Consider the following 10944-nt stretch of genomic DNA (forward strand, 5'->3'; position numbering starts at 1 on the left):
GGTAATTAGTTGCTGGGGTTCAGGCACTTACCTGCTGCCCACTGTATCAAAGCAAGGAGCTGATCTAACTCGGAGGACTGGATTACCCTCTAGTGGCTGCAGCTTAAATAAGAGGAGGGAAGTGTGTTTCTTGCAGACGTGGTTGTGATGTGGTAAATGCTCCTGTCCAGGGGTGCCGGTTGCAGTGCAGAGGGCAAGCCAGGAGGCTGTAGGGGAGCAGACATCAGTGCTATGGGGAATGCCAGGGCCCAGAAAGAGTGCCTGCTGAAGTGTGATGCACATGCCCAGGGTAGCCGTGGTGTGATACCTGGTGCCTGACTGCCAGCACCAAGAGGGACGTTTTTGGAAGTGCTTGCTGCTGGGGATGCTGTGGCTGGGCTGCCTGGCACAGCGTCATGCTGCTGTGGCTACCACACCAGTGCGACTCTTCAGCGTCTCCTTCAGGGTGTCTAAAGCAGATGGCAACATCACTGCAGGTAGGTGAGGAAAACCTGGAGCTTGGGGATGGGCTGTGGGTTTTCTCTTGGCTGTCCTGTGTTGCCATGTAGCAGCTGCTCCAGATATCTCTGGCATGGGATGATCCTGTTCTCTGCCATGTCAAGGGATGGGGCAGGACCATTACAGTGCTGGCCCTGGCCATAGCACCCCGCTTAGCAATAGCAAACATGTCCCCACCCATGCTAGCCTAGATTTTGGGCAGCCTAAATGAGACTTTTTTCCATTGGGTCCACCCACTGTTAATGGTCCAGGGACGTTTGGGCTCACAGCAGAGTGATGATCCCTTGTTTTTAGTGCAGGAAATGAGTGACTTTATGGTGTACTTGGCAATAAGCTGGCTGGTACACAGGCAGAGACTGAACGTCCTTGGCATCCCCTGGGAGAGGCAGCGGCTCAGCAGTGTCAGCAATGACCGGTGATACTCCGCTGCCACCAGCAAGCCACCACTGGCTGCCGTGGCAGAGGCAGTCAAGTCATGCATTTAATTGGTGTCTACTGGATTTTTTTCCTGCAGCTACAGTTTGTGCTACTTATTGTGACATCCATGAGAAGCAGTGATTTGGGTTTGTTTGTGTGTCTGACTCAGAGGATTTCTCCACGCTGGCATCTGACCCTTCCCCCCCCATCCTGACGGCTATTTTTCTGTGTCACTGGACTGAAATAAGAGGAGGCTTTTGGGTCATGAGCTTGTGGGCTGGGCAGAGTTGGAGGAGCAGAGGAATGAGAGCACAGCCAGGCCAGCCATCAGGGCAGCTGGAGGGACATGCCACTCTTCTCACTGCTGATGCTCCAGGATGTCACGGCAAGGCTGTCCTCCAGTGTGGAGCTGCAGCCGGGCCTCTGTCATGTCACCATCATGTCACCATGCACCCCAGCTGCTGGCTGAACTTCAGTGGCCACAGGGACAGAGCGGACAGGCTGGGCAGGAGCGGAGCTGTGCAGTCTCGGGGTGGCACATATCCGTCTGCAGTTGCACTGGCTTTTCTGTCTGCAGAGCTGTAACTAACTGGAGAACTGAACTGCAAATGTCTGAATTGAGCGCCTGAGATTTTGAGGCATTTCAGAAGCTAAATCTATGTTTCTCAGCTTATCCTGGTCTGCAGAGTAAGCAGGATCCACCCACACCCTGGACCCCACAGCCATCAGTTACGGGCTTGGTCAGGGCTTGAATATTGCTGTTTATTCCCAGCACTGGGCATTGCGTTAACAAGCTGTGGTGGTGCAGGACACATTGGTGCAGTACGATGGGCTGTGACCTTCACCCTATGGTGAAGTTTCATGTCCCCAGAGCATCATCCACCACGATACTGGATCTGATGGTTTCTCCTGAGGCTGAGGTTTTGGTGCAGTCAGGAATGACCGTGATGTGTTGGGTGCTGCCAGCAAACCTGTCCTCTGACCGGGAGGAAATATCTCTGCTGGTGCTTCTAGAAGAAACAGTGGAGAGAGGCTTGACTTGGAGAGGTGTGTGCAGCTGGGGACAGTTCTTGGCTGTGCCAGGGTGTCTGGTAGCCCACTCATTGGAGCTCTGGGCATTGCGTTCGCCCCGTCGTCCTTCAGGGAGCACAATGCAATAGATGGTGATAGCACATAGAGCTGTCAGACTTGACCTGTCATCCTCAACCAACACAACAGAGGCCTCCAGGGCTTGCTGCCCTCCCCGCCTGACCAGTTTGCTGGGCTATGTGTGCATGTGAGGGGTGTCACAGTAGCTGTCATCCTTCTGCTTCTTCCCAGACTGGCTATTCAGCTCCTTGTGTAAATGTCTCTGCTTTTTTTGTCCACCTGGGGCTGATGGGCACCTTCCCCCCCTACCTCTGGTTCTTCCTTTGGATTCATCTCTGCTGTGATGCTGGGCTCCAGCCTGAGCAGAAGGTGTTGGTGGCGTGGGACAAGGTGTGGTGAAGGTCAAGGGGGCTGCCTGCAGGAGCTTATCTCCTGTCCAGGCACTTTTTTGGGGATGTTATGGACCAGCAATGGCTCCCAGAGAGCAATTTGAGTGAGGTCACTCTGATTTTGAGAACAGGGAGTAGAGTGCAGCTATTTTGAGCCATGCTATGTCACTTGCCTTGGGCCAAAGAATTGGACGTGCTGCATTTTATATACTTACTTTTTTATTTACTTTCATTTGTAGGTGTCTCTGGAGTACTATGAACAAACGCTTCTGCAAACCCAAAGGACCCATATTCCTGCAGCTGGCGCTCAGTCCATGCAGCCATCTCCACTCAGTAATAATGAGAAGTCCCTGCTCCTCCTTCACCTCTTAACCCTTTCTGTTTGGCCTCCACCTCTCAAGCAAGCTTCGTGGGATGGTGCCTCTCTCCCCCACAGCCAGCCGTGGCGGCTCTGGCGCGGTGCAGCCAGCACTGCCCCTTCTCACCTCCGCCTCCCCGCTGCCCTGCGACGGCGGCAGCCCTGGCTGAACTTCCTCTCCAATAACCCGCCGTGGCAGATGCGGCCTCGCAGCACCGATGGGGCTCCGTGCTCGGCAGAGGGGAACGGCTCCGGACTCTAATCCGAGCAGACAGATTGAGGTCAAATGCGCCCTTCATGCAACAAGCGGAGAAGGGCAGGGGAAGGGGAGGGGGTGCGTGCGTGGTGGGCAGCAAGGAGGGCGAGAGCCCTGTGGGGACCACCAGATGCCCGGTGAGGGCTGGGACAGGGCAGCTTGTCCCCCTCCTGTCCCCTCTCCCATGGGGGCCACAGGAGGCTGGGGACAGCAAGGGATGGCAGGCAGCGTGTGGCGTGCAGCGCAGCAATGGTTGTGCAAGTCGGTGTGCAAGTGTAAAGGAAGGTCCGGCTATGGATTGGGATATAGCAGCACGGGGCGTGTTTCTGCCAGCAGCCCATGCAGGGTTTTTTGCCCTTCCCTGCTGGGGTTTAGGTTCCCGTGACCCTGCCAAAGCTGAGGAAGGTGGAAAGGTGTCTCCTTTGGGGCAGGGAGGATAAGTGCCAACTGTGCCTCACCTTGCTGGCAGCCTTAGGAGTCACAGCGTTAGGGACTGACCTGCCTGCTCTTACGCTGAGTTATGGGCTCAGAGTTGAAGTGTGCAGGCAGACACGTCTGTGTACCAGCTGCTCCTGTCCACCACTCTGCTTGGTGGCATGTAAATGCCTGTGGGAAGAAGAGCTACTCTGCCCACTGCAGAGCACCCTTCTGCCTCCTGCCCCACTCCCAGCACCCAGGCTTCCCTCTTGGTTCAGCCCTGCTGCCAAACTGAGCAGCGAGAGATGAGCGACACGGAGCTCAGCAGCTGGAGGAGGATTAAGTCCACTCAGGTTTGCTCTTTCATGGTGCTTTGGCATTCACATGCTATGTTGTGGACGCTGCTTGCTGCTGGTGGGGCAGGACTTGCAACTCTCCTTGGTTCATGTCCAGGCTTTGGTGTGGAGGCTTTCACCAGTATCATCAAGCAGATGGCACAAAGAGTATGGAGTAAAAGAAGGGGCAAGGATATATAAAAAAATAATAATCTTCCCCCCACCCCAAAATGGATAGCCCTGGCTGAGCAGTCTCTTTTTGCAGGGTCTAGTGGCTGCTGCAGGAAAGCCAGTACATTGAGCTCATAAAAAGTACACCCAGGCATTGGGATAACTGGGTCTCCCAAACAGTGGCTGCTCCCCACAGCATGTGCCGAAGGACATGGTGCATGTTAAGATGAGCTCTTTGCTCCCTGGGAACCACTGAGTGTGCTGGTACTTTCTCATTTGGCTTAGGATGGAGATGGCTCAGGTTTTTTTCATTCTAGGTAAATTTATGTTACTTGAGTAGCTCTGAAAGCATCTGCTCCTAGCTGGTATTTCTTGGACATGTCTAAACTGTACAATACCCCACAATGCCTGAACTCTTTGCCTGCTTGCTGGGAGGGGTACAGAGGTGTGTGTTGTGGGGTCAAAGTCCCCCCTGGCTGCTTGGGACCCCACTCCTCATGCTTGAATGTCCAAAGGTGATGTCTCCACGGTGTGACAAGCTCAGGGAGTGGGGCTGGGAGCTGCATGGCTCCAAGGGCTGGGCTGCTCTGATGCAAATCCTGTTAGTGGTGAAGAGGGATGAGAGGGAGAGAAGTGCGGAAAGAGAATCAGCTCCAGACAGAATATATGTATTTTTTTTGCCTGCTCCCCAGGAGACTTTTGAGAGTCTCAGAGCAGCATTTCACATAGTTGCTCAAGTGGAACTGCTCTGAATAAATAGTTGCATTTCAGCAGTGGAGATTTAAAGCCCAAGTCTTGGCAATTTCTGGCTGCTGAAAATCCCTTGGTACTTTTCAGAGTTGTGGGTGTGTTAACCCCAGCACCTTGGCCAAATTCCCAGCTGGGAACCACCTCATAAAATCTCTTTCATTCTCTTAGCAGACACCATCTTAAAAATCTTTTCTCTTTTTTTTTTTTTTCTTTCAATTTTTTTGCCCTAGCTGCCTCCCTGCTCTGATGAGGCATAATTTTGAGCTTAGATATGTTTCTAACTAGTTTATGTATTTTTAGTACCCATGACATCCTTCCACTTGCATTGCTTTTTCCCTTGTTTACTAAGTACAGTTGGGATGGAGAGAGCAATCACATCTTTTTCAGTCAAATAAACCAAAAATCCATGTGCACCCTCTTCTTGGGCCATCTCCCATCCACTAGTTATCCTGGCAGCCTTTCTTTGCAGGTATTGCTGCTCTTCAGAGTGGATGACTAGCTTATCTCATGAATTGGGTGATGTCTTCTGCTGGAAACCCTCCCCTGCATATATCTTAGGATCAAATTTGCCTGCTTTGTGGCTATATCTCACTAATTAGCCTGTAATTGTCTCCCACAAGCAGAGTTTTTTCCTCTTCAGTCATTTTCAACTTATGAATTCCCAATTTGCAGTAGAAAGTCTTGAAAACTACATGGTTTTCTTCAAGGATCAAGCCATCCTCCAGCTGTGCTTCCAGTGTGATATCCACATAATTTTCCATGTTTTTCTCCTGTTTCTCATGGGCTCATTAAGATGAGTTCATTAGGGAAATTGTTGACTAGGGCAAGTCGCAAGACCACTCTGCAGGGAACTTCACTGCCAATGTCCCTGCAGCTGCAATCTCCCTTCCCTCCCTGCCCACAGCTGTCCGTCCACCAAATCCCAGTCTGCCTCTACATCACCTGGGCTAAGCCTCATCCTCTGTACCATAACAGATCACTTCCCATCATGGCACCGCATTAAACGATTCACTAAAATGCATATTTTCCTTGATCTAGAAGATCAGTTATTAACAAAAAAAGTGAGACAAAAATGAAACCAATCCCAAACAGGATAGTTTGGCATCCCCCATGTTTCACAGCCCTTCCCAGTCTTTGCTGTTTCCCTTGCAGACTGGGTTGGCAGCTGCTCAGATGGCTTTTTCACTCTTCTTACTTATAGGTGTTGCATTTTATGCTCTCCATCTTCTTACTGGTGGATTTATCAAAGCACTTGCTCCCAGTCCTATTATTTCATGGGGTAATTCCTCCAGGAATTTGGGCTGGGAGCTACCCGGCCCCATGACTTGATCACAAGGAGGATCTTGGATCTTCACTTCCATCTCAGCTGTGTTAAGTACATTTTCCATATTGGTCACCCAGCTAAGTTCGTATGTTTATAATTATTGTCCCTACCCAGAGCTGCTAAGAATTCATTTAATCTTGGGACCTCACCTAGACTTTATGTGAACTCTCTTCCCCTGTCCTGCATCATACGTTGCTTGTTCTGCCTTTATCATCTTTGTGTTTGTATGGCCAAAGAACCTTTCACTATTTGTTTTAATATCCTTCTCCAGGTCTAACTCAGTTTAACTTCTGGCATTTGTCCCTCCATCCCTTCTATTACCCAGTCCCTAAAAACCTGCTGTCTTTGCTGCTTAATAATTCCCCTTTCTATGCTCTCTTCTTATTCCTTTTATCCCCATTATTCTACTCATTCCAGCAAGTTAGGAGCTGCTCCTTCAATATTTTTTCCATGTTTGGGGTGCAGTCTTCAGGGAGTTTTGCCTTTGCTTCAAAGACATTTGAACCTCCCTTTTATATCCAAAGCTGGGTTTGCCCTTTAGAAACCAGGAACCTTTAGGCAGCCCTCTGCAGTTGTTTATCTGTCTGTTCTTTAAAATAAGTCAAAATAAGGCACGAGTTTTAAATAAATCACTCTGTCCAAGGTTATTTTCCAGGTCCAGCTTTTCCACAGTGTTCTTATCACTCACTAATATTGAGTCTAAAACACTATCATGTCTTGGTCATGCATCTACGGTTGGTGTTCAAGTCTTTAACCATTGCAGCTAGGACGTGTGGCCTTTTACTGCTGCAGGTTTTGTTTTTTTGTTTTGGAAGTTAGTCTCCCAGAATGAGTATTTTTTGTAGTTTCTCTTTTTTTTTTAATAATGTTAACAGAAATATCAGTGTCCATCCAAACCCATCCCTCCTGCTCCAGGGAGGACTTTCAGCACTCTCCTAATAGAACTACTTTTACTTCTTTTGTCCAAGTAGTGGTGGCCCCAAATTATTTTCTTCTGTCCTATCATATGTCATCATCCATTGCATTAGAGAAGACATTGCTGCCTTGCCACCTCCCTCTTTCCCACCTTTCTGGAGGGAAGCAGAGCCATTGGTACCTTTGCTCTACCAGGTTTATTGCTCCTCCTGGTTTCTACAGTACCTGGGGTCATGCCACGCACCGTTGTGCTGTCCCACTGGGTATGTCAGTCCCTCTGAACCAAGGATGTCTGGGACAGAGTGAGGGATGTGAACCTAAGCCCTGAGCAAGTGCCCTATGTAATGCTCCATGCTGCCCAGCTCTTTCCATCCGAGTGACGTGTCCAGCCCAGATCTCTTCTGCTGTGTAGCTTGCAACACAGAGTCTTTTTCTCTTCCTCAGGCCTTTTTTAGCTCAGACTGTTGAGGCCGAATCACTGGAGCTGCCCATCCCACTAAGAGCCCCGGCCCCAGCTCTGCCTCTCCAGTGTGGTCCTCTGATGACCAGGAGCAGGGAGCCAGCAGCTCCTGCTGTGTGTACAGCTCCTGCTTGCCCTCAGCAGCTGTGCAGAAACATGTTTTCCTCTGAACCTTTTCCATAATTACCTTCCCTTTTTTTTTTTTTTTTTTTTCTTTCTGTAGCATATTGTCAGTGTCTTCTGGTCTCTGAGCCCCTTGGGACCCTCAGAAGAAAACATGAACTGATTTCTTCTGGAGAGGGAATGAGCAGCCTCCAACTTGCCAGCCTGGGTGGATTATCTTGTCCTCTTGGTTTTAATAAGCTGCACAAGATTAAAGAATGACTGTGGATTAGGGTTTGTTGTGTTTTGGGTTTTTTTTCCCTGAGTTTTAACTTGGCACATAATTGGAGGCAGAAGAGAGGATTCTGGGTCCTCATGCACCACCGCCTTGCACACTGGCATTGGCAGTAAACCTATTAGCGAATCCGGCTGGAGGATGGGGACCAAGGGGTTTGTGGCTTTGAAGGACTTACATGTTGTTAAACATTTTGCAGTGTTTGAACTGTTTGTATGTGTTGTTGTTTTCTTTCTCTCCCCCCTCCCCTCCACTTCATCTTCAACGTCTCCCTCACCACAAACCTGATTTTAAAAATACATGCACTTATTAATTTATGAGCTGTGGTCAGTGCTGTGGGAAGAGAGACCTGGAGGGAAAAGGGTTTTATGCACGTGGCAGGGCCGTAATGAGATCAGGGATGGGGGAGGCTCCGCGTTTGGACTCTGCTCCTGCTTTGCTGAGACACTTGATCCTCAAATGAATGAACACAGTAAGTGACAGCATCAGCTCTCAGGCAGCTTAATATTTCTGCGGATGATTGATAGTGCAGTGTACAAGACCTTCAGACTAAAGGATAGGAAAGTTTAGACCACAAATATACTGTGTTTATGGCTGATAGCAGTGCACAGGATGCAGTCCCCTGATGCTCTCCTCCGCTTCCCAGGGCAGCAGTGACCGTAGCCTGGGGCAGACAGTCCAGATGTTCATCTCCGTGAGGTGCAAGGAAGGGTCTGTTTCTGTTTCTTTCAGACCTGATAGCAACATATCCACAGGTGCTCTTACCTGGTGTTTAACAAGTCCTGGCTCCCCCTGCTAATGATGGAAAAAATGGAGTCGAAGGAGGATGCCAGCTCCTCACAGAGGAAGGATCAAGGCAGGGCTTTCCAGCGTGGTGAGTGGCTGCTGGCATTACCTTCTGCCAAGTGCAAGTGGCTGATACCTGGGCAGGGGCAGCAAAAACTCAGGGGCAGCTCCCAGGTGGCATCCTGTAGAGGTACGGGTGGGAAGTGATACCTTCAAAGGGTGGCATCTGTGAGAGGTGATAACTTCCTGCTCCTCCTGCCGCTCCAGCCAACCTCTTATGGTTGTTACAGGAATAACCCCCTGGAGTTACAGGACCGTCCTGAACACCTGAGGCACCTTGCACAGCAGCTTTTGGGAGCGTGACAGAAATCCCACCATGCTGGGGTAGGTGAGGAGGGTCTTTGCACCGTGAGCACCTGGTTGTGGAGCATGGGCCCCTGTTTACTATTCTCCATATTTCATATTTTAAATCACCATGTGGACCTGGAAGGGTAGGGGAGCAGGGAACAGAACCATTAGCATTGTTTCCCCCCAGTCTTCAGGGAATGACCCACACAATGCTAATATATTGCAGTGCCAGGGCTCTCCAATTGTCTGCCTGCATTTCTTCCCTCCCTGCCTCCTCCTTTCCTGCCCTCCTAGCCAACCACACTAACTATTCAAATGCTATTAAGGACCTATAGATCCACGTCAAGAAAGGATGGGACCAGCGGGAAGTGGTCAGCGTGAGGCGAGTCTTAGTGTTGGATGCCAGGTAGGACAGAGCAGAACTGTCCCTTCTTGTTATTCCTGCTCGGCCGATGCAACCTCAGCTGGTCGGGGGTGACCTGGCAGGGGAGGTAAGTCCCCTCGGTCCCCTCTGCTCCTGGCTGGAGACCAGAATGCTGGAAGGTACAGGTACTGTCTTCTGTGTTGCTAATGGCATTCGCCTCAGTGAAAAAGCAAAAGATGTGAAAAACAATGGGAAGTGGAAATGTTGTCCTGATTTTAAGCACTGTTTGCATTTGGTGGCATTTTTACTGTAGCCCTACTGGAACCTTGCAAATGAGATAGATTGATTTTCTTACTTAACCCTTTGCCCCCACTCCCATCACAGAAACAGATTTTGCTTCTCACAAGCCCCATGGTGCCCCAGTTTCCGGCATCCTCTGAATATGCAGTTTGTGACTAAGGAGGTGTTCGTGCTGGGTTATTGTTGGTGGCTCGTCCAAGAGCCGAGCTCGCCAGCCTGTTACTGCAAAGCTGTTCAGGAACATGGCAGTGCTGGACAAACAGGGCTTGTGGTTGAAGGGCTTCTCAGGGGAGCTTAGCAGCTTCTAGTAGAAAAAGTGCAATTAGCACTGAGGCATCTGGGATGTATTATGACTCTTTTGACACACAGAGTGTCATATGGATTTTTCCAAAGGGATGTAAAAACAAAAAGACAGGTCATCATTTGGCCTTTCTGATCTCAACGTGCATCCCATTAATGAAGGGAAAAAATGTTGCAGAAAATTCGTGAGTTGGCTCAGTTGTGTGTGGGAAAAGATAGAAGCGGGGGGGGGAAGTACTACTTTAAATGTAACCTCCATATGCCCATTTAGGATTTAATAAGAGAGTTACCACATCGCTGGTAAGTGACAGCTGGTTATTAGAAGCATACGCCGAAGCTGCGGATGATCTAAAGGCAAAGCTGATGCTTAGCTATTCATACACCAGTACATCTGCCTTTAATAATGACTTTTAATTTTGTTAACATGCATTAACTAGCTTTTAAATCAAAATGGGAATCTTACTCTTAATGCAACCACACAAAAAGGACTCAACTCCAAACTCTGCCTCCCTGGCTGTATCCCATGATGTCCTGGATAAAAATGTGTCCAAGGGTAGGCTTAACTCAGCATGTTATTCTGGTAAAGTCAAAGCAACATTATATTTTCTCTCTCTACCCATTCTTTTTTTTTGACTTCTGCATTTCCTCGCTTAGCACCTTCTGGAGCGGCTCGGTGTATGGTGCATGGCAATGGTGGGAAGTTCAGTCCAGTTCAAAGTTGTTCAATCTAAAAAATAGGCAGCAAGTGTAATGTCTCCTGACTCTCTGCGTGGAGGCGGCACTTTCTGGCCTCTCTAGACAAATGAGGGATCTGAATCAACTCTTCAGACTGAAACATCCCGGGGTTGTGAGGGTGCAAAAGCCTGGACTCAGCAGCCTAAGCTCAGTCTGTTGTGTTTTCTGCTTTTAATAATGACAGACTGTGATGCTTTTAGTGTGGTGGGAGTGTCCGTTAGCCCATCGTTCTGGACGAGCACTGCCAGCATGTTGCTGCTGCTGTCTGCATTTGCAAACAGATTTGCTTGGATTGGGCTCACCCTCCTTTTTTCTATGCCAGCCTCGGTGTTTGA

The 10944-nt window shown here is 49.5% G+C and overlaps 1 long non-coding RNA gene across 1 annotated transcript; it reads left to right on the forward strand.

The window, feature by feature from the left end:
- Nucleotides 1–241: 241 nt before the first annotated feature.
- LOC142603120 (uncharacterized) lies at nt 242–6035 on the forward strand. The gene is made up of 3 exons (XR_012836994.1): nt 242–476; nt 2633–2726; nt 5882–6035. It is a non-coding gene; the product is annotated as an uncharacterized LOC142603120 (long non-coding RNA).
- Nucleotides 6036–10944: the final 4909 nt, after the last annotated feature.

This window comes from Balearica regulorum, chromosome 10 (assembly GCF_011004875.1).
Source record: "Balearica regulorum gibbericeps isolate bBalReg1 chromosome 10, bBalReg1.pri, whole genome shotgun sequence".
Classification (NCBI taxonomy): Eukaryota; Metazoa; Chordata; class Aves; order Gruiformes; family Gruidae; genus Balearica; species Balearica regulorum.